Source organism: Dama dama, chromosome X, assembly GCF_033118175.1.
Source record: "Dama dama isolate Ldn47 chromosome X, ASM3311817v1, whole genome shotgun sequence".
Classification (NCBI taxonomy): Eukaryota; Metazoa; Chordata; class Mammalia; order Artiodactyla; family Cervidae; genus Dama; species Dama dama.
The window spans coordinates 87,604,338-87,629,417 of NC_083714.1; the positions used below are offsets into that span (position 1 = coordinate 87,604,338).

The 25,080-nt window shown below is 38.5% G+C and overlaps 1 long non-coding RNA gene across 26 annotated transcripts in view; it reads left to right on the plus strand.

Moving 5' to 3' along the window:
* The window catches only part of LOC133051943 (uncharacterized), a 77,192-nt gene that overhangs the window by 44,777 nt on the left and 7,335 nt on the right, over window positions 1-25,080 (plus strand). For 24 of the 26 annotated variants that reach the window (XR_009691958.1, XR_009691970.1, XR_009691955.1 and 21 more), the window contains 2 exons: window positions 15,761-15,882; window positions 24,696-24,853. This is a non-coding gene — a long non-coding RNA (uncharacterized LOC133051943). The remainder of the gene's footprint in view (window positions 1-15,760; window positions 15,883-24,695; window positions 24,854-25,080) is intronic. The other 2 variants (XR_009691969.1, XR_009691968.1) reach the window with 1 other exon arrangement.

The window sequence follows — 25,080 nt, forward strand, 5'->3', positions numbered from 1 at the left end:
TTTAGGGATGATCATCTCTATACAGAAAGTTCCAAACTTGAAATGCCTTCATTATTACATTCAAGAATCCTCTCCACTCTTTGCCTGGCTTCTCATTCCTGTGGGATTGATGTGCCAGCCTGTGTCCTAATAGTGTTTCCTTAGTACTTACCGCTATTCAATTTGGGGGTTAATGGGAGAGGGATTACAATGGGTAATCAAGTCTGTTCAGATCTTAAAGATTTTTTTTTGTGGATTTCAACAGGCCTCAAGAATCTTCCTGTCTGGTAGGTACAGGATAGTTAAGCACCATACATAACTACAGACATTAGATTGTAGGCTATCTGCTTCAGTAACTTGACTTTAAGCAATTTTTAGTTTTCATGTTTTACACTTGAGGATGAGGTTAAGAGAAGTTAACCTGTTGAGAAGTTTCAGATGCTACTAGAACTAATGTTCACTTAATAAAGGAAGCCAGAACTCTTTAAAGAAGATGTGAATTCCCCTACAGGACAATAGGAAGCAACATTCAACATTTGTTCCCCAAGGCAAGATTCTGGGTCCCCTGAGGGGTCTCCTGTCATAGTATTGGTGAAATTCCAGCTGTCCCTAGGGATGGGATGTCTTTGACTTCACTGTACTTTTCACTGGCTTCTGCTTATCATGGCCAGAAGGCTGTCCAGACAGATGCTATTATGATGAACTCTTGGTGTTCATCTCAGGGCTCACTGTCCTTACTGCACTTTTAACTAAGTGCAGTAGTTCAGTATTGACTCTACAGTTAGGAAGCCTTGGATGAGACTCCAAAACAAAAGATTTAAGAAATCCCATACCTTATGTTAGGACTAGAGCAGGATGTAGTGAGATGGTTTAACCAGAAGGATGGTTGCGGGCATTGACCTCAAGAATCATCTGGAACAGGCTTGCAGTGAAGGCAACAAAGATTATTCTTGCTTTCATTGGGAGGAGGAATGAACCTGATGCCTTTTTTTTGTGTTATACTTAGGAGTTTTGTGATGCCCACAGACATTGATATAGGTAATCTTTAATCACTGCCAGAATGTCCACTGCACTTTGCCTTTATTACCCTGTATTGAGTTACCCATCCTTTGGATGAGTTGCTTTCTGTGCTTAGTTTTTAAGGTTCCTTTGCACTTCCTGGTTCACATCTAATCATCAACCACATATTAAAAGCAGTCAAGAAAGGAAAGATTTGGTTTATTTTAAGCTTTTAAAGTGACATACTGGCATAGATGGGAATAAAACCAGCTTCTAAATCATCAGTTTCAGATTCTAGCACACATACACACAAATGGAGTTTTTAAGTGAAAAGCATATGGTTTTGTACATGTGGGAACTATGAGCAGGGTCAGGTTTCCACAAGGTACAGGGGCGGAGGGCGGGGGGTGGGGTCAGAGAAATACTTTTTATTGTGTCCTTGGAGTATTGGTGGGATCCATGAATATACTTCCATGCCTGGCTGTTTCATTGATTTGAAGGAGTACCGTGCTGTGACATGGAAGACCTCTCATCATTGGAAATGAAGGTTAATTCACCTTTGCTGCTCCCTCTATATTGTGCTAGAGTGTGTGAACTAGAAACATAGGTCTCATTATAGTTTGTCCTAGACCTTGTCCATACAAAGGCCCTTTTCTAGAACCTCTCAGCATATTGTGAAATGCTTTCCATCATGCACCCCAGCACTTAGAAGAAACCAGAATTGCCTAATGATAGCTTTGGTCAAAGTATCCCTGAAAGTGAACTAGATCTAGCTCAACTCAGATGGGAATTTGACATCACTGTCAGCAAATATGTAACAGTCTTTTAGATGGTGAAATTCTTTAATGCCTAGTTAGTAATAGTGCCTGTCTTCAATGAACTTGTTATCCAAAATAAAGTAACATAATTTTTTTACCCATAGTGCTCCTACTCGTTGTGAATCATGTTTGCAATAGATTCTCCACCCATTGGATCTAAGGGCAGTTTTCCTATAAGTGGACAAGAAGCTGTTGTATAGTGCTAGCACTTTTTGTCTTAGCTAACTAGGATTCTGAATTTTGTGGTTCTCAACTATCCCCTGATGGACTGGGTTGTATTTTCCCAGATAATCTCTGTTAATACTATTAGTAGCCATTGCTGTTCCTTTGAGGCATTCTACTGCCTAGATACATGTTACTTGAATTTTCATTAAGTTAAGGTTATATGGACAATTAACCTACATTAGTAGTATGGATGGGCTTCCTTAGTTTTTTTTAAAAAATGTCTTTGAAATATTTGGTTCCTTGAAAACACATAACTCCTTTTCTAGTTGTCCATCTCCTAAGTATGCTCCTGTAGACTGCTGTATTATAGACAGCCACTGCTGGAGAATTGGCTGTCCTGAGGTAGGATAAATGTCTTAGACGTGATGCTACTCTATTTTTCTAGTTTAATTCTTTAAATGTAATGTAATTCTTTAAATGATTCTTTAGATGTAATGTAACACCCAACCAGCAGCCAAACTCAGCAAATCTTCCCATGCATGTGGTTGTAACAAATTTCCAATTTTCATTTCTCTATGGACAAATGAGCAAGAAAATCAAATGTAATGGCATGATCTCATCCTCTGCAAATCTCTGGTGCAGAGCACCATGTTCCAAAGTTTAGCCCTAGTAAAATTTTTGGTAAAATTCTAATGCTTATTGAAAAACTCATTGTATCTTAAGGTCCTTTATTTCTAGGAACTATATATTCATGAGTATGTGTATAATAAGCCAGTCAGTGTTTTTTGGTGCAATGTTAATTTACCTGGTTGGGCTACTTCTATCTTGTGCAAACAAGCAATACAATCAAGTTGTTCAATAATGTCACAGATTTGGCAACCATCTTTGAAATATTGAACCACTAATTGGAATTTGTAGTGCAATAATGTAGCCATTTGCTATTAATAAGATGTTAGTTTTCTATGAGCAGTTTGGTCTTATCACTTTATGGCGGACATAGCTATACTTTACATTAAGTAGCGCTACTACTGTAATATATCTAACAGTATGAATGTATGGAGTTTCCCAGTTGTTTACTCTGCTTTGCCCCTGTAGAGGTGATGTTACAAGTCAACATCTCAGGGTCTCTTGCAGTTGCACTTTATTAGGATCCCTTGAGTCTATGCCAGTACAATAAGTGTTTTTTAACAGGAAAATTTGCTAGGTATCTGTAGGTGCCTATGTGCTTTTTTAGGGAGTCATTTTTGTCTGAATATCTGGCAACTACCCATCATATCTTTCATAAGTCTTGACAGATTTGGTGCTGTGTTTTGGATAAAAAGACCTATTAGCATGGATTTGTATATTTTGTTTGTCCTTATAGTATTGTCCTTTATAAGCTATTAGATGAATTTTAAGAAAATTACTCCTAGTAATGCACTGCTTGCAGTGTTGGATATCAGCATGTCAGTAATAAAGGCATTCGGTGGAGAAACATTGTTATATTAAATTATGTATGCTGTTGGTCCTTTATGCTGAACATTTCATAAACATATTTGATTTTTTACCATTATCATTTGCAAATTATTTTACAATACTGCCCTCTCCAACATATTGATAGCTACTGTTTATCCTGGCATATTTCTAAATATTAGGTTTGGCACTGTCTCAGAGTTAAATGATATTTTGTACTATATTTACCCACACTGCTGTTTGAGAGGTGATGAGCTTGCTCAGTGAAGTTGCTCAGTCGTGTCCGACTCTTTGCGACCCCATGGACTGTAGCCTACCAAGTTCCTCTGCCCATGGGATTTTCCAGGGAAGAATACTGGAGTGGGTTGCCATTTTCTTCTCCATTGCATTCTAAGTTTGGTTCTGAAGAACCTTTGACAAGTCAAATTACATAGGTAAATTTAGTTGTAAATATATGCATCATTCTCTGGGCTCCAATATTTTATGGCCCTTGTTTCATTATTAATTCCACTGCCTGTTAAATCTGAGGTAATAGTGTGACATTTTCATAGGTTGTAATGGGCATTTCCAGATTTGTAACTCAACGGTAGACAAGTTGAAACTAATCCAAACTTGTATTCGGTTGGTAAATGCATCATTGCCCTTTTGGGAATTTAGATGGTTTGATGTTCACATGAATGTAGGCGGAAAGTGTCATCAGCAGTGCAGTTTAATATCTCTGTTATGTAATCAAATATTGAGATTGGTAGGAATTTGGCGCCATCTTGTGGACACAGGATAACCACTATGATAGCTTTTATGTCGTACCTCATTTGTGCACATGTCAGCACCCTTTGTGAAATCACTACAGACCAGAAATGCTCCCGTTTTTCAGTAACATTACAGTATGGTTCCTCCATTCTGAGTCACTGATATGTTTTAGAATTGTCGTTTAATGTCTTTTATTGTTAGACATTTAAGTAATTTTAAGGAGTAATAGGGTTTTAAGGTTCAATAGTTTCTTAGTTTGTGTTTTCTGGTTGTTGAAGGTATTAATAAGGCTGTTTACTGGTCCCTTTAGTGTCTTATTCAACCATTTACAGTGTACCTCTAAATTTTGTGTATTTTTGTGAATAATAAGCAGTGATTGTAGAAATTTAGCAGTACTTAATTTCCACAGCTTGTATTAGTGGTATTGGTTGCATATTTCCCTTCAGAGATTATTACTCTCAATGTAATGCTCCAATGATGGTAAGAAAACAATAATATTGTAAGGTTCTTGAGGGCACTGTGATTTTTCAACTGTGGTAGGTTATGTATGGCACGCATGTTATCTACAGTGTGATTTTCTTATTTGAGGATCACTTTGATCATCAGATATGTAAAGTAGTGGTCTTGCCAATTACTGTAGATCCTCCATAACATGATAGGAGTGAGGTCTTCACTCATAAAACTCCAAGAAAAGTTAATTCAGATTTTACATAGTTTAATGGACAAAGAGGAGATATAATGGAAACTGTTACTCAATTTACCCATAATATGATGCCTTTCAGATATGTTAGGTTTATCACTCTCATCAGAAACTTGGTCTCTTACTCTTCCAGAAATAGAAGTTGTTAATGGTAACTTCCATTAACGTCACAATCTAATAGTACTAAAGAGTCAAAAATATTTTAGTGTTGATTAAAGCTGTTTATTTCCTTCTGATATCATTAACTTTATCTCAACATTCACTGAGGTATGTGACATTTTTAAAGTAGATTAGTGTATGTTTTATGTTTATTACAGTGGTTGTTTTCCTATAATTTTAGGTTTCTTGCTCCTGAATTTATGGAGCTTTTTGTGTTGGGAAATATTTCAAAGTTTGTTGTCGCCTTACGGACACAAAGGTCCCCTCTCCCTGCAAGACTCTAGTACTGTATTAATCCACAACATATCATCCTTTTGCTTACATCACAAGTATGGTATTGATTGAGAATACAGTAACCTGATGACTATGCAGTTACCCAAAAATTCATTTGAGGAATTTCAAGGGTGCTTGTTTCACTTCTTAATTTTGTTCAATTATAGGTTCTGGCTTACAAAGTATGACATCAGTGTTTGTGTGGAGTATAGAGTAGTGCTGATATACAACTGGTTTAATTCAATATCCTTACTTTTAGCTTTGCTATTCTGGTTTATCACTAGCAATTTAAAAAATTTAATAACAAAATAAAAATACATGGATGATGTCTTTACATCAGGTACTAAGGACTGTGTTTCTCCTAAAACCAGTTGACGTCATTGGAGTACATTACTCCATATATGAAAAAAATGCCTGAAGGCGTATATTGTTAAAGACTTAATGTGCTATTCCAAAATTTCCAAGTATTGTTATCTAATATACTTGTATTGTACTATTATTGCAGTAACTTCAGCTTACTTTTGTCAAACATAACATTGCCCTAGTAAGCATATGCCCTGAGACAATCTGATATGGGTTCCAAAAAGGATAATATGTGTTAATGTTATACTTAACATTTAATTATGCCCTGTTTTTCAAATTATTACTTTAAAAATTTATCTAACATCCATATATGTAATGTAGTGATGAGTGTTTTACTTTAGCTGGTATTATCTAGCAACCACTATGGTTTGCTAAACTACTTTCAGCTGTGTATCATTTGTTTTCAGAATTTTTTTTAATTTCAAAAATTTATTTTAATTGGAGACTAATTACTTTACAGTACTGTAGTGGTTTTTGCTATACACTCACATGAATCTGCCATGGGTTTACATGTGTCCCCCATCCTGAACCCCCTCCCACCACCCTCCCCATCCCATCCCTCAGGGTCATCCCAGTGCACCAGCCCTGAGACCCCTGTCTCATTCATTGAGCCTGGGCTGGCGATCTGTTTCACATATGGTAATGTACATGCTTCAATGCTATTCTCTCAAATCATCCCACCTTTGCCTTCTCCCACAGAGTCCAAAAGACTGTTCTTTACATCTGTGTCTCTTTTGCTGTCTTGCATATAGGGTCATTGTTACCATCTTTCTAAATTCCATATATATGCGTTAATATACTGTATTGGTGTTTTTCTTTCTGACTTACTTCACTCTGTATAATAGGCTCCAGTTTCATCCACCTCATTAGAACTGATTCAAATGCATTCTTTTTAATAGCTGAGTAACATTCCATTGTGTATATGTACCACAACTTTTTTTTTTATTAGTTGGAGGCTAATTACCTTACAATATTGTAGTGGTTTTTGTCATACATTGACATGAATCAGCCATGGATTTACATGTATTCCCCATCCCGATCCCCCCTCCCACCTCCCTCTCCACCCGATTCCTCTGGGTCTTCCCAGTGCACCAGGCCCGAGCACTTCTCTCATGCATCCAGCCTGGGCTGGTGATCTGTTTCACCCTTGATAGTATACTTGTTTCGATGCTGTTCTCTCAAAACATCCCATCCTCGCCTTCTCCCACAGAGTCAAAATTCTCTTCTGTACATCTGTGTCTCTTTTTCTGTTTTGCATATTGGGTTATCGTTACCATCTTTCTAAATTCCATATATATGCGTTAGTATACTGTATTGGTCTTTATCTTTCTGGCTGACTTCACTCTGTATAATGGGCTCCAGTTTCACCCATCTCATTAGAACTGATTCAAATGAATTCTTTTTAATGGCTGAGTAATATTCCATGGTGTATATGTACCACAGCTTCCTTATCCATCCATCTGCTGATGGGCATCTAGGTTGATTCCATGTCCTGGCTATTATAAACAGTGCTGCGATGAACATTGGGGTGCACGTGTCTCTTTTAGATCTGGTTTCTTCGGTGTGTATGCCCAGAAGTGGGATTGCTGGGTCATATGGCAGTTCTAATTCCAGATTTTTAAATCTCCACACTGTTCTCCATAGCGGCTGTACTAGTTTGCATTCCCACCAACAGTGTAAGACGGTTCCCTTTTCTCCACACCCTCTCCAGCATTTATTGTTTGTAGACTTTTGGATAGTAGCCATTCTGACTGGCGTGAGATGGTACCTCTATGTGGTTTTAATTTGCGTTTCTCTGATAATGAGTGATGTTGAGCATGTTTTCATGTGTTTGTTAGCCATCTGTATGTCTTCTTTGGAGAAATCTCTGTTTAGTTCTTTGGCCCATTTTTTGATTGGGTTATTTATATCTCTAGAATTAGCTGTAGGAGCTGCTTGTATATTTTTGAGATTAATTCTTTGTCAGTTGCTTCATTTGCTATTATTTTCTCCCATTCTGAAGACTGTCTTTTCACCTTGTTTATAATTTCCTTCATTGTGCAAAAGCTTTTAAGTTTCATTAGGTCCCATTTGTTTATTTTTGCTTTTATTTCCAATATTCTGGGAGGTGGGTCATAGAAGATCCTGCTGTGATTTATGTCAGAGAGTGTTTTGCCTATGTTTTCCTCTAGAAGTTTTATAGTTTCTGGTCTTACGTTTAGATCTTTAACACATTTTGAGTTTGTTTTTGCATATGGTGTTAGAAAGTGTTCTAGTTTCATTCTTTTACAAGTGGTTGACCAGTTTTCCCAGCACCACTTGTTAAAGAGGTTGTCTTTTCTCCATTGTATATTCTTGCCTCCTTTGTCAAAGATAAGATGTCCATAGGTGCGTGGATTTATCTCTGGGCTTTCTGTTTTGTTCGATTGATCTATATTTCTCTTTTTTGCCAGTACCATACTGTCTTAATGACTGTAGCCTTGTAGTATAGACTGAAGGCAGGCAGGTTGATTCCTCCAGTTCCATTCTTCTTTCTCAAGATTGCTTTGGCTATTCGAGGTTTTTTGTATTTCTATACAAATTGTTAAATTATTTGTTCTAGTTGTCTGAAAAATACCATTGGTAGCTTGATAGGGATTGCATTGAATCTATAGATTGCTTTGGATAGTGTACTCATTTTCACTATATTGATTCTTCCAATCCCTGAACATGGTATGTTTCTCCATCTATTTGTGTCCTCTTTGATTTCTTTCATCAGTGTTTCATAGTTTTCTATGTATAGGTCTTTTGTTTCTTTATGTAGATTTATTCCTAACTATTTTATTCTTTTCATCGCAGTGGTGAATGGAATTGTTTCCTTAATTTCTCTTTTTGTTTTCTCATTGTTAGTGTACAGGAATGCAAGGGATTTCTGTGTGTCAGTTTTATATCCTGCAACTTTACTGTATTCATTGATTAGCTCTAGTAATAATCTCGTGGTGTCTTTAGGGTTTTCTATGTAGAGGATCATGTCATCTGCAAACAGAGTTTTACTTCTTCTTTTCCTGTCTGGATTCCTTTTATTTCTTTTTCTGCTCTGATTGCTGTGGCCAAAACTTCCAAAACTATGTTGAATAGTAGTGGTGAGAGTGGGCACTCTTGTCTTGTTCCTGACTTTAGGGGAAATGCTTTCAATTTTTCACCATTTAGGATAATGTTTGCTGTGGGTTTATCATATATGGCTTTTATTATCTTGAGGTATGTTCCCTATATTGTGCTTTCTGGAAGGTTTTTCTCATAAATGCATGTTGAATTTTGTCAGAGGCTTTCTCTGCATCTATTGAGATAATCATATGGTTTTTATCTTTCAATTTGTTAATGTGGTGTATCACATTAATTGATTTGTGAATATTGAAGAATCCGTGCATCCCTGGGATAAAGCCCACTTGGTCATGATGTATGATCTTTTTAATATGTTGTTGGATTCTGTTTGCTAAAATTTTGTTAAGGATTTTTGCACCTATGTTCATCAGTGATATTGGCCTGTAGTTTTCTTTCTTTCTGGCATCTTTGTCTGGTTTTGGTATTAGGGTGATGGTGGCCTTATAGAATGAGTTTGGAAGTTTACCTTCCTCTGCAATTGTCTGGAAGAGTTTGAGTAGGATAGGTGTTAGCTCTTCTCTAAATTTTTGGTAGAATTCAGCTGTGAACCCATCTGGTCCTGGGCTTTTGTTTGTTGGAAGATTTTTGATTACAGTTTGATTTCCTTGCTTCTGATGGGTCTGTTAATATTTTCTGTTTCTTCCTGGTTCAGTTTTGGAAGGTTATACTTTTCTAAGAATTCATCCATTTCTTCCAAATTGTCCATTTTATTGGCATATAATTGCTGATAGTTGTCTCTTGTGATCCTTTGTATTTCTGTGTAGTCTGTTGTGATTTCTCCATTTTCATTTCTCATTTTGTTGATTTGATTCTTCTCCCTTTTTTTCTTGATGAGTCTGGCTAGTGGTTTGTCTATTTTATTTATCTTCTCAAAGAACCAGATTTTAGTTTTGTTGATTTTTGCTATAGTCTCCTTTGTTTCCTTTTCATTTATTTCTGCCCTAATTTTTATGATTTCTTTCTTCTACTAACCTTTGGGTTCTTCATTTCTTCTTTTTTCTTGCTTTAGGTGTAACGTTAGATTATTTTTTTGATTTTTATCTTGATTCTTGAGGTAGCCTTGTATTGCTATGAACCTTCCCCTTAGCACTGCTTTTACTGAATCCCATAGGTTTTGGGTTGTGTTTTCATTTTCATTTGTTTCTATGCATATTTTTATTTCTTTTTTGATTTCTTCTCTGATTTGTTGGTTATTCAGAAGCGAGTTGTTTAGCCTCCATATGTTTTTATTTTTAATAGTTTTTTTTCCTGTAGTTGACATCTAATCTTACTGCATTGTGATCACAAAAGATGCTTGAAATGCTTTCAATTATTTTTTTTTGTTTGTTTGTTTCCATTTATTTTCATTAGTTGGAGCCTAATTACTTTACAATATTGTAGTGGTTTGCTTTCAATTATTTTGAATTTACCAAAGCTAGATTTATGGCCCAGGATGTCATCTATCCTGGAGAAGGTTCTGTGTGCACTTGAGAAAAAGGTGAAATTCATTGGTTTGGGTTGAAATGTCCTATACATATCAATTACATCTAACTGGTCCATTGTATCATTTAAAGTTTGTGTTTTTTTGCTAATTTTCTGTTTAGTTGCTCTATCCACAGGTATGAGTGGGCTATTAAAGTCTCCCACTATTATTGTGTTAGTGTTAATTTCCCCTTTCATACTTGTTAGCATTTACCTTACATGTTGAGGTGTTCCTATGTTGGGTGTATATATCTTTATAATTGTTATATTTTCTTCTTGGATTGATCCTTTGATCATTATGTAGTGTCCTTCTTTGTCTCTTTTTACAGCTGTTATTTCAAAGTCTATTTTATCTGATATGAGTATTGCTACTCCTGTTTTTTTTTTTTTTGGTCTCCATTTGCATGAAATATGTTTTTCCAGGCCTTCACTTTCAGTCTGTATGTATCCCTTGGTTTGAGGTGGGTCTCTTGTAGACAGCATATATAGGGATCTTCCTTTTGTATCCATTCAGCCAGTCTTTGTCTTTTGGTTGGGGGTATTTGACCCATTTATATTTGGGGTAATTATTGAAAAGTATGATCCCATTGCCATTTACTTTGTGGTTTTGGGTTGGAGTGTATAAACGTTTTCTGTGTTTCCTGTCTAGAGAAGATCCTTTAGCATTTGTTGAAGAGCTGGTTTGGTGGTGCAGAATTCTCTCAGCTTTTGCTTGCCTAAATCTTTTTATTTCTCCTTCATATTTGAATGAGATCCTTGCTGGGTGCAGTAATCTGGGTTGTAGCTTTTTCTCTTTCATCACTTCAATTATGTCCCGCCATTTCCTTCTGGTGTGAAGAGTTTCTATCGAAAGATCAGCTGTTATCCTTATGGGAATCCCCTTGTGTGTTGTTTGCTTCTTTTCCCTTGCTGCTTTTAATAGTTCTTTGTTTGATCTTCATTAATTTGATTAATATGTGTCTTGGGGCATTTTGCCTTGGGTTTATCCTGTTTGGTACCCTCTGGGTTTCTTGGACTTGGGTGGCTATTTCCTTCCCCATTTTAGGGAAATTTTCAACTATTATCTCCTCAAGTATTTTCTCATGCCCTTTCTTTTTGTATTCTTCTTCTGGGACTCCTATGATTCGAATGTTGGGGCATTTAACATTGTCTCTGAGGTTGTCCTGATTTCTTTTCATTCTTTTTTCCTCTCTGCTTCATTTACTTCCACCATTCTATCTTCCACCTCATTTATCCTATCTTCTGCCTCAGTTATTCTACTGTTGGTTCTCTCCAGAGTGCTTTTGATCTCAGTTATTGCATTATTCATTATTGATTGACTCTTTTTTCTTTCTTCTAGGTCCTTGTTAAACTTTTCTTGCATCTTAATCCTTGTCTCCAGACTATTTATCTGTAAATCCATTTTGTTTTCAAGATTTTGGATTATCTTTACTATCATTATTCTGAATTCATTTTCAGGTAGACTCCCTATCTCCTCCTCTTTTCTTTGGTTTGGTGGGTATTTATCATGTTCATTTACCTACTGAATACTTCTCTGCCTTTTCATCTCATTTAGATTGCTGTGTTTGGGGTGGCCTTTCTGTATGCTGGAAGTTTGTGGTTCCTCTTTATTGTGGAGGTTCCTCCCTGTGGGTGGGGTTGGACGAGTGGCCTGTCAAGGTTTCCTGGTTAGGGAAGCTTGCACCGGTGTTCTGGTAGGTGGAGCTGGATCTCTTCTCTCTGGAGTGCAATGAAGTGTCCAGTAGTGAGTTTTGAGGTGTCTATGGGTTTGGTTTGACTTTGGGCAGCCTGTATTTTTATGCTCAGGGCTGCGTTCCTGCATTGCTGGAGAATTAGCGTGCTATGTCTTGCTCTGGAACTTGTTGGCTCTTGGGTGGAGCTTAGTTTTAGTGTAGGTATGGAGGCTTTTGGATGAGCTCTTGTCAATTAACATGCCCTGGAGTCAGGCATTTTCTGGTGTTCTCAAGTTTTGGATTTAAGCCTCTTGCCTCTGGCTTTCAGTCTTATTCTTACAGGAGCCTCAAGACTTCTCTAGCTATACAGCACTGATGATAAAACATCTAGGTTATTGGTGAAAAGATTCTCCACAGCGAGGGACACCCAGAGAGGTTCACAGAGTTACATGGAGAAGAGAAGAGGGAGGAGGGAGATAGAGGTAACCAGGAGGAGAAGAGGGGAAATCAAAAGGGGAGAGAGCATACTAGCCAGTAATCATTTCCCTATGTGGTCTCCACAGTCTGGAACACCCAGAGAGGTTCACAGAGTTACATAGAGAAGAGGGAGAAGGGAGATAGAGGTGACCAGGAGGAGAAGAGAGGTAGTCAAAAGGGGAGAGACCAATCTAGCCAGTAATCAGTTCCCTAAGTGTTCTCCACAGCCTGAACACCCAGAGAGATTCACAAAGTAGAGAAGAGAAGGCAGAGGCAGGAGATGGAGGTGACCTGGGGGAGAACAGTGAGAGTCAAAAGGGGAGAGAACAGTCAAGCCAGTAATCACACCCCTAAGTAAAAATGGGTACTGAAGATTAGATTCTTAATGGTACAAAATTGATAACAAATACCAAAAAGCAAAGATTAAAATCTAGAGTAAATCGGGTGGAGAGGGAGGTGGGAGGGGGGATCGGGATTGGGAATACATGTAAATCCATGGCTGATTCATATCAATGTATGACAAAACCCACTGGAAAAAAATAATAATAATAATAAAAAAAAAAAAAATAAAATCTAGAGTAGAGGTTAGACTCTTAAAAATATAATATTAAAAATACAAGACCAAATCAATAACAAAAATTGTAAAATGTATATGTGAAATTTGGTTTAAAAATAGGGTCTTTTTTTGCAAGGTAATAGTAGGTTATAAAAATGAAAATTAAAAGAGTGATAAAAAACTTAAGAATAAAAAAAATTTAAAAATTATAATTGTAAAAATATATCTCTGGATCTGCTGAAGGCAGTGTGTGGTCATTTCAGTTTCAGATAGTTCCTTGTTCCAGCTTATACTTCTTCTCAAGGCCTATAGGCCCCTTCCAATGCTTCGTCAATGCTAACTAGAGAATTTTCATCTGTTGCACTTATCACTTCCAGAGCGGCTCCCTCTTCTTTGTTTATTTTTGCTTCCTCTGTTTGCAAGTCTCTTTAGTGTCTAATTTCTGCCCTGACACAAGGGGGCGAAAGTGGTACTTATTTAGGCTCACTTGTTCAGTCGTGCTGTGGGGAGGGAGGAACACTGCAAACAAATATCACTGGCGTGTTTGCAGAGTGCTTGCAGTGTATGGACCACACTGGGTTTGCCCCAGCTCATGGCGCCTGTGCCTTCCTGGTCTGGACTGCTCAGGCTCCAGGTTGCTCTTAAGGGGAACTGTGCTAAGCCAGCCTGGATTGCGTGTACTTCCCAGGTCTAAGCTTCTCAGTTTCAGGTTCTTGAGTATTCCACAAAGGCACAGACACTGTTGGGCCTGCATTTTGTGCCCTTCCCAGGGCAGAGGAGCTCAGGCCACCAGGTGCTTGGCGAACACACTATCCCAGGTGTGCAGTGCTTCTTATCACCTCCCTGGTCCCAGCCGCTCGGTTTCCTGGGTGCACCACAGGAGTGCCATCTCAGGTGTGCTGTGTGTGTCCTCTGGGGGGCTGATCTCAGGCTGCAACCCTCCTGGCAGATGTCAACCGTCCAGGATCCCAGGAAGACTTGGTTAGCAACCGGGAGCCTGCTCACAGTTTGGAGGATGCTGTCTCCGGGGCCAAGACTGCCTCTCGCCTTCTGGCTCTGGCTGTCATCCACCTGCCTCTGCCTCTGGCGGGGCAGTGGGCCAGTCCACAGCCAGCTAGCTCTCCTCTGGTATTCCCTCAATCCTTTGTTCTGTGAGCCAGCCAGGCTGTGCCTTAGGTTAAAGCTTTTTGTGGGAAATTTCTCTCTCTCTCTTTCTCTCTCTCTCTTTTTTTCTCTCTTTCTCTTTTTTCTCTCTCTCTCTCTCTGGCTATCCCACAGTTTGGGTTGCTATCTCATGTTAGCTCCTTCAGATTGTCCTCAGGGCATTCAGGACTGGTCCTTACCCTAAGCATGCAACCTGTGCCTCCCCCGCTCGCTGTGGCAGATGCGAGCAGCTGGGCTATTTTTCCACTGGAGTTGTGGTTAAGGCATGTATTCTGTGGAATTTTTTTCCCCCCTGCCAGTTATGTTGCCCTCTGAGACTCCATAACTCCCCACAGACACGCCAGTGAGAGGATTTCCTGGTGTATGGAAACTTCTCCTTCACAACTCCCTCCCCGGAACAGCTCTCCATCCCTTACTCTTTTGTCTCTCTTTTTGTCCTTTATATTTTGTCCTACCTCCTTTTGAAGAGAATGGGCTGCCTTTCTGGGTGGCTGGTGTCCTCCACCAGCATTCAGAAGTTGTTTTGTGGAAGTTGCTCAGCATTCAAATGATCTTTTGATGAATTTGTCAGGGAGAAAGTGGTCTCCCTGTCCTATTCCTCTGCCATCTTAGGACTGCCCCTCAGAATTTCTTTTTTTTAACGGCAAAACTTGTTTAGGTGGTATGCTTTAGTGTTGTCACCTGAGTTGCTCAGTATATTATACTGCTTTACATGCAGAACTTTTCATTCTTTACTTTTAGTTCAGTGTTGGTATTTAGACTGGGCATATTCTAATAGTATTAACAATTTAGCCTTCTTTTGCACTTCCAGTTTACTGCATGGAACTTTGTTAACTAGCAAAATAATTTGGTATTAGGGTCTGTGAACCATGGACTGATTGATTCTGGAGGTCCTGTTACTTGCTATATTATGAAACTACAGTCCCATGATTCGTTATACTGCCAATATTAATCATATGATAAAAAATGTATCCTTGAGTTTTATATTGGTGAGTGGTCATTATTTCTGTCTTGCTGTTGTTATTTGTTGAACAGCATTAATCTAAACCATAGTCGCGAAGGTGATTCAAATATATTTGGTAGGTCTTAGACTTTTTCCGGGGTCTTCCCTGGTAGCTTAGCTGGTAAAGAATCTGCCTGTGATTCAGGAGACCCCGGTTCAACTCCTGGGTCAGGAAGTTCCCCTGGAGAATGGATAGGCTACCCACTCCAGTATTCTTGGGCTTCCATGGTGGCTTAGATGGTAAAGAATTCTCCTGCAGTGCGGGAGACCTGGGTTCGACCCCTGGGTTGGAATGATTCCCTGGAGAATGGAATGCTACCCACTCTAGTATTCTTGCCTGGAGATGCCCCATGGACAGAGGAGCATGGAAGGTTACAGTCCTTGGGGTTGCAAAGAGAGTTGGACATGACTGAGGGACTAAGCACAGCACAGACTTTTTCTACCATTAAGAAAAAAAATTTTTTTTTTTTACTGCCTTGCATTGGTACAGAATTGTCATGTTTTCCTGTTACTAAAAATAAGTGGCTAGTTGTTGGCTCAGCAACCCCTCTGTATTATAGATGTGGTCCTGCTAAGATTTTTTTACCACCTGTGGTCAAATGTGGTACTTTTCTGGTTTTGAAGTTCTTTATTGACTATTTTTTACAGTGTTGCCTCTGCTACTTCTCTGCTAGATCATCATTTAGCCCAGCTGTATTATGAGATCATCTTTTGACTTCATGGTGTCACTGAAAGGCTTACATGTCCTAGTGGATGAAAATATTTCAACGGTAAGACTAATCTCCATGTGGTATTTTATCTCTAATCTTTGCTAACATGCTTTGTGTTATGCATAACACATATTGGGAAGTTTGATGCTAGCACACTTAATTTACCTTAACTTATGGCCAAAATACTGGTAACTATTATTTGGTGTCAGTCTGGGTTTATGGCTAACAAGTGTCATTTCAGTTTTGTAATAACAAGATTAAATGTTTCATAGTAAGAACACTGATGTTGGCAACCCTGCTAGTCAGTGCAACTCTGAGTAAGGCAGTTAACTTCTTTAAAAACAAAACAAGACAACTATATTGTGACATAATTAATATACTATAAAAGTTACCCTTTAAAGTTTCAGGAGTTTTTTGTATATTCCTAGAGTTCTACAACCATCATTACTGTCTTACTGTAAGACATTTTCGTTACCCCCAGAAAGAAGCCCCAGACCCGTTAGCAGTCGATCCTCATTTTCCCTGTTTGCTAACCCTGGAAACCACTAATCTAACTTTTTGTTCCTATGAATTTGTCTCTTCTGGTCATTCATATGAGTGATCACTATGTGACATTTGCGTTTGGCTTCTTTTACTTAGCATGTTTTGGTGATTTAGATGCTGCTACATGGTGTCAGCATATTGGGCACCTACCACCCTGGGGAGTTCATATTTCAGTGTCCTATCTTTTTGCCTTTTCATACTGTTCATGGATTTCTCAAGGCAAGAATACTGAAGTGGTTTGCAATTGCCTTCTCCAGTGGATCACGTTTTTTCAGAACTCCCCATCATGACCCGTCTGTCTTGGGTGGCCCTACACAGCATGGCTCATAGTTTCATTGAGTTAGACAAGACTGTGGTCCATACCATGAAACAAGGCAAATTGGAAGTCATCAAACAGGAGATGGCAAGAGTGAACATCGACATTTTAGGAATCTGAACTAAAATGGAATGGAATGGGTGAATTTAACTCAGATGATTATTATATCTACTACTGTGGGGAAGAATCCCTTAGAAGAAATGGAGTAGCCATCATAGTCAACAAGACTCCAAAATGCAGTACGTGGATGCAGTCTCAAAAATGACAGAATGATATCTGTTCGTTTCTAAGGCAAACCATTCAGTATCATAGTAACTCAAGTCTGTGCCCTGACAGGTAATGCTGAAGAAGTTGAACGGTTCTATGAAGACCTCCAAGACCTTCTAGAACTAACACCCAAAAAAGATGTCCTTTTCATTATAGGGGATTGGAATGCAAAAGTAGGAAGTCAAGAGATACCTGGACTAACAGGCAAATTTGGCCTTGGAGTACAGAATGAAGCAGGGCAAAAGCTAATAGAGTTTTTCCAAGATAACACACTGGTCATAGCAAACACCCTCTTCCAACAACATAAGAGAAGATGCTACAGAGTCTTCAGACTCTACAGACATTACCAGATGGTGAGTATCGAAATCAGATTGATTATATTCTTTGCAGCCAAAGATGGAGAAGCTCTATCCAGTTAGCAAAAGCAAGACCAAGAGCTGACTATGGCTCAGATCATCAACTCCTTATTGCCAAATTCAGACTGAAATTGAAGACAGTAGGGAAAACCACTAGACCATTCAGGTATGACCTAAATCAACTCCTTTAGAATTATGCAGTGGAAGTGACAAATAGATTCAAGGGATTAGATCTGATAGACAAGAGTTCCTGAAGAACTATGGACGGAGGTTCATGACATTGCACATGAGGCAGGAATCAAGACCATCCCCAAAAAAAAGAAATGCAAAAAGGCAAAATGATTGTCTGAGGAGGCCTTAGAAATAGCTATGAAAAGAAGAGAAGCAAAAGGCAAAAGAGAAAAGGAAAGATATACCCATTTGAATGCAGAGTTCCAAAGAATAGCAAGGGGAGATAAGAAAGCCTTCCTCAACGATCAATGCAAAGAAATAGAGGAAAATAATAGAATGGGAAAGACCAGAGAGCTTTTCAAGAAAATTAGAGATACCAAGGGAACATTTCATGCAAAGATGGGCACAATAAAGGACAAAAATGGTATGGACCTAACAGAAGCAGAAGATATTAAGAAGAGGGGGCAAAAACACACTGAAGATCTATAGAAAAAAGATCTTCATCACCCAGGCAGTCATGATGATGTGATCACTCACCTAGAGCCAGACATCCTGGAATGTGAAGTCAAGTGGGCCTTAGGAAGCATCATTACAAACAAAGCTAGTGGAGGTGATGGAAGTCCAGTTGAACTATTTCGAATCCTAAAAGATGATGCTGTGAACGTGCTGCACTGAATATGCCAGCAAATTTGGAAAATAGCATTGGCCACAGAACTGGAAAAGGTCAGTTTTCATTTCAGTCCCAAAGAAACATAATGCCAAAAAATGCTCAAACTACCACACAATTGCACATATCTCACACACTAGTAAAGTAATGCTCAAAATTCTCCAAGCCAGGCTTCAATAGTACATGAACCGGGAACTTTCATGTGTTCAAGCTGCATTTAGAAAAGGCAGAGGAACCAGAGATCAAATTACCAACATCTGTTGAGTCATCGAAAAAGCAAGAGAGGTCCAGAAAAGCATTTCTTTCTGCTTTATTCACTATGCCAAAGCCTTTGACTGTGTGGATCATAACAAACTGGAAAATTCTTAAAGAGATGGGGATACCAGACCACCTGACCTGCCTCCTGAGAAATCTGTATGCAGGTCGAGAAGCAACAGTTAGAACTGGACATGGAACAACAGACTGGTTCCAAATTGTGAAAGGAGTACTTCAGGTCTGTATAATGTCACCCTGCTTATTTAATTTATATGCAGGTACATCATGAGAAATGCTGTACAGGATGAAGCACAAGTTGGAATTAAGATAGCCAGGAAAAATATAAATTACTTCAGATATGCAGATGATACCACCCTTGTGGCAGAAAAGCAAAGAACTAAAGAGTCTCTTGATGAAAGTGAAAGAGGAGAGTGAAAAAGTTTGCTTAAAACTCAACTTTCAGAAAACTAAGATCGTGGCATCTGGTCCCATCACTTTATGGCAAATAGATGGGGAAACAGTGGAATCCTGTAGATTTTATTTTTGGGGGGCTCCAAGATCACTGCAGATGGTGACTGCAGCCATGAAATTAAAAGATGCTTGCTCCTTGGAAGAAAAGTTATGACCAACCTAGACAGCATATTAAAAAAGCAGAGACATTACTTTGCCAACAAAGGTCCGTCTAGCCAAGGCTATGGTTTTTCCAGTAGTCCTGTATGGATGTGAGAGCTGGTCTATAAAGAAAGCTGAGTGCCAAAGCATTGATGCTTTTGAACTGTGGTTTTGGAGAAGACTCTTGAGAGTCCCTTGGTCAGCAGGGAGATACAACCAGTCCATCCTAAAGGAAATCAGTCCTGAATATTCATTGGAAGGATTGATGCTGAAGCTGAAACTCTAATACTTTGGCCACCTGATGGAAGAACTGACTAATTTGAAAAGACCTTGATGCTGGGAAAGATTGAGAGCAGGAGGAGAAGGGGACGCCAGAGGACTAGATGGTTGGATGGCATCACTGATTCAATGGACATGAGTTTGTGTAACTCTGGGAGTTGGTGATGGATAGGGAGACCTGGCGTGCTGCAGTCCATAGGGTCGCAAAGAGTCAGACACGAGTGAGCGACTGAACTGAACTGAACTGATGTGGTGTCAGATGCCAGGGCACAGGATGACACAGACCCTGCCCGCCTGTAACACACACTTTGGTGATGGGGGTAGGGGACAGACATGCAGAACAACCTTTGCCTAATAAGAAAATTGCTGTAATGAAGCAGAATATAAAATGCAGTGGGGATATCAACAGCACACCACTGTCTCAATTGAGTTGAGTGGATTTTTGTCCATTTACGCTTCAAGGAGGACATATGCTTGTGCCCACATCACCCAACTTCTCCATCATAGATGACGTTTTTCCAAGTGCCTGTCATTAAGATTGGGCTTCCCAGGTGGCTCAGTGGTAAAGAATTCCCCTGCCAATGCAGGAGACGGGGGTTCGGTCCCTGGGTTGGGAAGATCCCCTGAAGGAGGAAATGGCAACCCACATCAGTATTCTTGCCTGGAAAATTCCATGGACAGAGGAGCCTGGCAGGCCATAGTCCAAGGGATCTCAGAGAGTGAGACACAACTGACTGATAGAACACACACACATAGTATATATTAGTACTTCATTCCTTTTTTTAGCTGAATAATATTCCACTTTATGGATTAACCTTGTTTTATCCATTCATCAGTTGAACGATATTTTGGGTTTGTGTGGACATTTTCCTCGGTTATCTACTTCATGTTACATTTGCTTTGTAATATGGCGACTCTCCATATACTCTTTTCAGTAATTGATAGGCTTCTAAAGTAACTGCATGATTTTACATTTTCACCAAGAAATTTATGAGGATGTCAATTTATCTCCATCCTCACTTTTCTTTTATAAATGGCCATCCTGGTGGATGTTAAGTATAGTTGACTCTTGAACAGCATAGGGGTTGCAAGCACTGATCCTCCTCACAGTGCAAAATCTACATGTAACTTATAGTGAGCTCTCCATATATGCTATTTCTCCTGAGGTTCCGCATGTGCATGGATTATCTAGTACTACAGTAGTTAGTACTGAAAAAGAATCCACCTATAAGTGAACTCATGCAGTTCAAACCCATGTTGTTCAAGGAACGTCTGTATCTTGTATCTCATGTGGTTTTGCCTAGTACATCTCTGTTGAGCAACTTTTTATGTGCTGATTGGTCATTTGTATTTCTTTGGAGAAATGTATATTGAAATCTTATGTTCACAAGAATTGAGTTATATATCTTTTTATATGTTGTTTACATTTTCATTCATAATAAATTCTTTTTTAAAAAATTATTTTTTAATTGAAGGATAATTGCTTTACAGAATTTTGTTGTTTTCTTTCAAACATCAGCAGGAATCAACCAGGTGCACCAATGTCCCTTCCCTCCCGAACCTCTCTCCCATCTCCCTCCCCATCCTACCCTTCTAGATTGTTACAGAGCCCCCTAATTGAGTTCCCTGAGTCATACAGCAAATTCCCATTGGCTATCTCTTTTACATATCATAAATTTCCATGTTACTCCCTCCATACATCTCACCCTCTCTCTCCTTCCCTCCCCCATGTACATAAGTCTCTTCTTTATATCTGTTTCTCCATTGCTGCCCTGAAAATCAATTCCTCAGTACCATCTTTTTAGATTCCATGTATATGCATTAGTGTATGATATTTATATTTCTCTTTCTGACTCACTTCACTCTGGATAATAGGCTCTAGGTTCATCCACCTCATTAGAACTGACTCAAAGGTGTTCCTTTTTATGACTAATAGTCCATTGTATATATGTACCTCAACTTCTTTGTGCATTCATCTGTCAATGGACATCTAGGTTGATTCCATGTTTTAGGTATTGTAAATAGTGCTACAATGAACATAGGGGACATGTGTCTTTTTCAGCTTTGGTTTCCTCAGGGTATATGCCTAGCAGTGGGATTGCTGGGTCATATGGTGGTTTTATCGCTAGCTTTTTAAGGAATTTCCATACCATCTTCCATTGTAACTGTACCAATTTGCATTCCCACCAGCAATGCAAGAGGGTTCCCTTTTCTCCACACCCTCTCCAGCATTTATTGTTTGTAGACTTTTTGATGATGGCTATTCTGACTGGTATGAGGTGGTATCTCATTGTAGTTTTTATTTCCATTTCTGTAATAATTCGTGATGTTGAGCATCTTTTCATGTGTTTGTTAGCCATCTGTATGTCTTCTTTGGACAAATGTCTGTTTAGGTCTTTTTCCCACTTTTTGATTGGGTTGTTTGTTTTTCTGGTATTGAGTTGTATGAACTGCTTGTATATTTTGGAAATTAATTCTTTGTAAGTTGTTTCCTTTGCTATTATTTTCTCCCATTCTGAGGGTTGTCTTTTCACCTTGTTTCTACTTTCCTTTGCTGTGCAAAAGCTTTTAAGTTTAATTAGGTCCCACTTGTTTATTTTTGTTTTTATTTCCATTACTCTAGGGTAGTGGGTAATAGAGGATCTTGCTTTGATTTATGTCATCAAGTGTTCTGCCTATGTTTTTCCCTAAAAGTTTTATAGTTTCTGGTCTTACATTTAGGCCTTTAATCCATTTTGAGTTTATCTTTGTGTATGGCATTAGGAAGTGTTCTAATTTCATTCTTTTACACATTGCTGTCCAGTTTCCCCAGCACCACTTACTGTAGAGGTTGTCTTTGCCCCATTGTATATTCTTGCCTCCTTTGTCAAAAATAAGGTACCCATAGGTGCATGGGTTTATCTCTGGGCTCTCTATCCTGTTCCATTGTTCTTTATTTCTGTTTTTGTGCCAGTACCATACTGTCTTGATGACTGTAGCTTTGTAGTATAGTCTGAAGCCAGGAAGGTAGATTACTTGAGCTCCATTCTTCTTTCTCCAGACTGCTTTGACTATTTGGGATCTTTTGTATTTCCATATGAATTGTGAAATTTTTTGTTCTAGTTCTGTGAAAAATGCCATTGGTAATTTGATAGGGATTGCATTGAGTCTGTAGATGGCATTTGGTAGTTTAGTCATTTTCACAATATAGCAAAGATTAATAACACTAAAAGCTGGTTCTTTGAGAAGGTAAACTAAATTGACAAACCACTAGCCAGACTCATCAAGAAAAAAAGAGAAAAACCAAATCAACAAAATCAGAAATGAAAAAAGAGAGGTTACAACAGACAACACTAAAATACAAAGGATCATAAGAGAACATTATGAGCAACTACATGCTAATAAAATGGACAACATAGAGGAAATGGACAGATTTTTAGAAAAGTTCAACTTACCAAGACTGAACCAGGAAGAAATAGAAATCATGAACAAGCCAGTTACAAACACTAAAATTGAAACTGTGATCAAAAATCTCCCAAAATACAAAAGCCCAGGGCCAGATGGTTTCACAGGGGAATTCTGTCAAACATTTAGAGAAGAACTAATGCCTATGTTTCTGAAACTCTTTCAAAAAACTGCAGAGGAAGGAACACTGCCAAATTCACTCCACAAGGCCACAATCACCCTGATACAAAAAACAGGCAAAGACAATGCAAAAAAAGAAAATTACAGGTCAGTATCACTGTTGAATATAGATGCAAAAATCCTCAACGAAATTCTAGCAAACAGAATTCAACAACACATTAGAAAGCTCCATGATCAAGTCACGTTTATTTGAGGGATACAAGGATTCTTCAATATATGCAAATCAATCATTGTGATACACCATATTAACAAATTGAAAGATAAGAACCATATGATCATCTCAATAGATGCAGAAAAAGCCTTTGACAAAATTCAGCACCCATTTATGGTAAAAGCACTTCAAAAAATGAGCATAGGAGGAAACTACCTCAATTTAGTAAAGGTATATATGATAAGCCCACAGCAAATATTATTCTCAATGGTGAAAAACTGAAAGCATTCAATCTAAGATCAGGAACAGGACAAGGGTGTCCACTTTCACCACTATTATTGAACATAGTTTTGGAAGTCCTAGCTATAGCAATTAGAGAAGAAAAATAAATAAAAGGAATCCAGATAGGAAAAGAAGTAGAACTCTCACTATTTGCAGATGATATGATACTATACATAGAAAACCCAAAACAAACTATCAGAAAATTACTAGAGCTAATCAGTGAATTTAGCAGTCATGGGATACAAGGTCAGTACACAGAAATCACTTGCATTCCTATTGATTTCAAAATGCTTCTTCCATCCTGCAAGCTTCTGGGAACTCAGTTTAATGTTTATAGCATATATAACCATTAAAAATCTTCAAACCCTCCAGTATAGAAGTAACTGGTTGTGTTTTCACTACAAAAAGTTTAGAGTCTCAGAGAGATAAGAATCCTTTTCCACTTGATGGTTTTGCTTCAGTTTTAAGAGCAACTCCCTAAGAGGGAGCTAAAGGAGACCATCTAGGATACAGAGAGGTATTTAAGGTTAGGTCCTATGAAAAGCATTATAAGAATTAGAGTCATTTAGATTCTGGGAAACAACTCCAAAATGGAGAGTTTGTTTTCAGATGTCTTATGAAGTCAAGGATAGTTGGTTTTGTTGCATAAAGGAAATTCTAGTCAATGGAGTAGTAGATTCAAGAAGATCCAAAGATGAAAATACTTTTGGAAGTAATAACCTAGTGGAATTTGAGAATCTCCCCACATGAAAGGTTTGATTACATGCACTTAAGGTCACATTTAAGGAAGAAATGTAAGGCTTTAGATAGCAGGTCATAGAAGATATCTTGGGTTATGTGGTTCTACTTGGTGGCCTTTAAAGCTTTTAAAGTATTTCTTCCTTCAGGTTCAAGGGTCACCTGGGAAGCAGGCCACTGGAAAATGAGTTATACTGCACAATCAGTCTGTTAATGAATAGGGATGAAATTAGGCCTCAGCAGTTGTCCAGAGAGTCTCTGGTCTCTGGGAACCACCATTCTCTCATGGGCTCAGAGTGATGGCTCTCTTGATTATAGCATAGGTTGTAGATTTAGAACTTCAAGGATGGAAGGGCCTTAAAAATCTCATATCTTATTTTAATTTTACCCTAATTCAAGTCCTTTTATAATATACCCAAGAAACAGTCTTTTAGCCTCCAAGTAAGGGCACTTAGTGGTGGGGAACTCTCTGAGTTAGCTTAACTCTTCTTTCAAGAGCTCTTTGCAACATTGAGCTAAAATATATCTTTCTACAGCTTCAACTCACTCATCACATTTGTATTATGCCCCAGTTCAAGACTTGCTTTATTGTTCTCTCTTCTGCATCTTCAGCTTCTCTCTGCCGTCTTTTTGCTGCCATACACTGTGCTGGGTGATGGGGATATGGAGATGAATTAGACATGATTCCTGCCCTCAAGGAGTTCTCAGCCTAGTGAGAGTTCGACATGTACACAGAGAATTACAACAGTATGGTATGCTCTACAACGGAGGTATGTACAAGATACTATGGGGTTCAGAAGAGAAATCATTTGACTGAATCTGGACATGCAGAGGTTAGAGGAACTGATGATTAAGTTGAATCTCAAAAAAGTAAAGGTTGACTTAAGCAGAAAAAGTATGGAGATTAGAAATAGAATGATGAATTGAGAACTACATTTAGTTCATGAAATTAGATTGCAAATGTGGGCTGGGAACAGATCTTTATATAGTGTGAAAT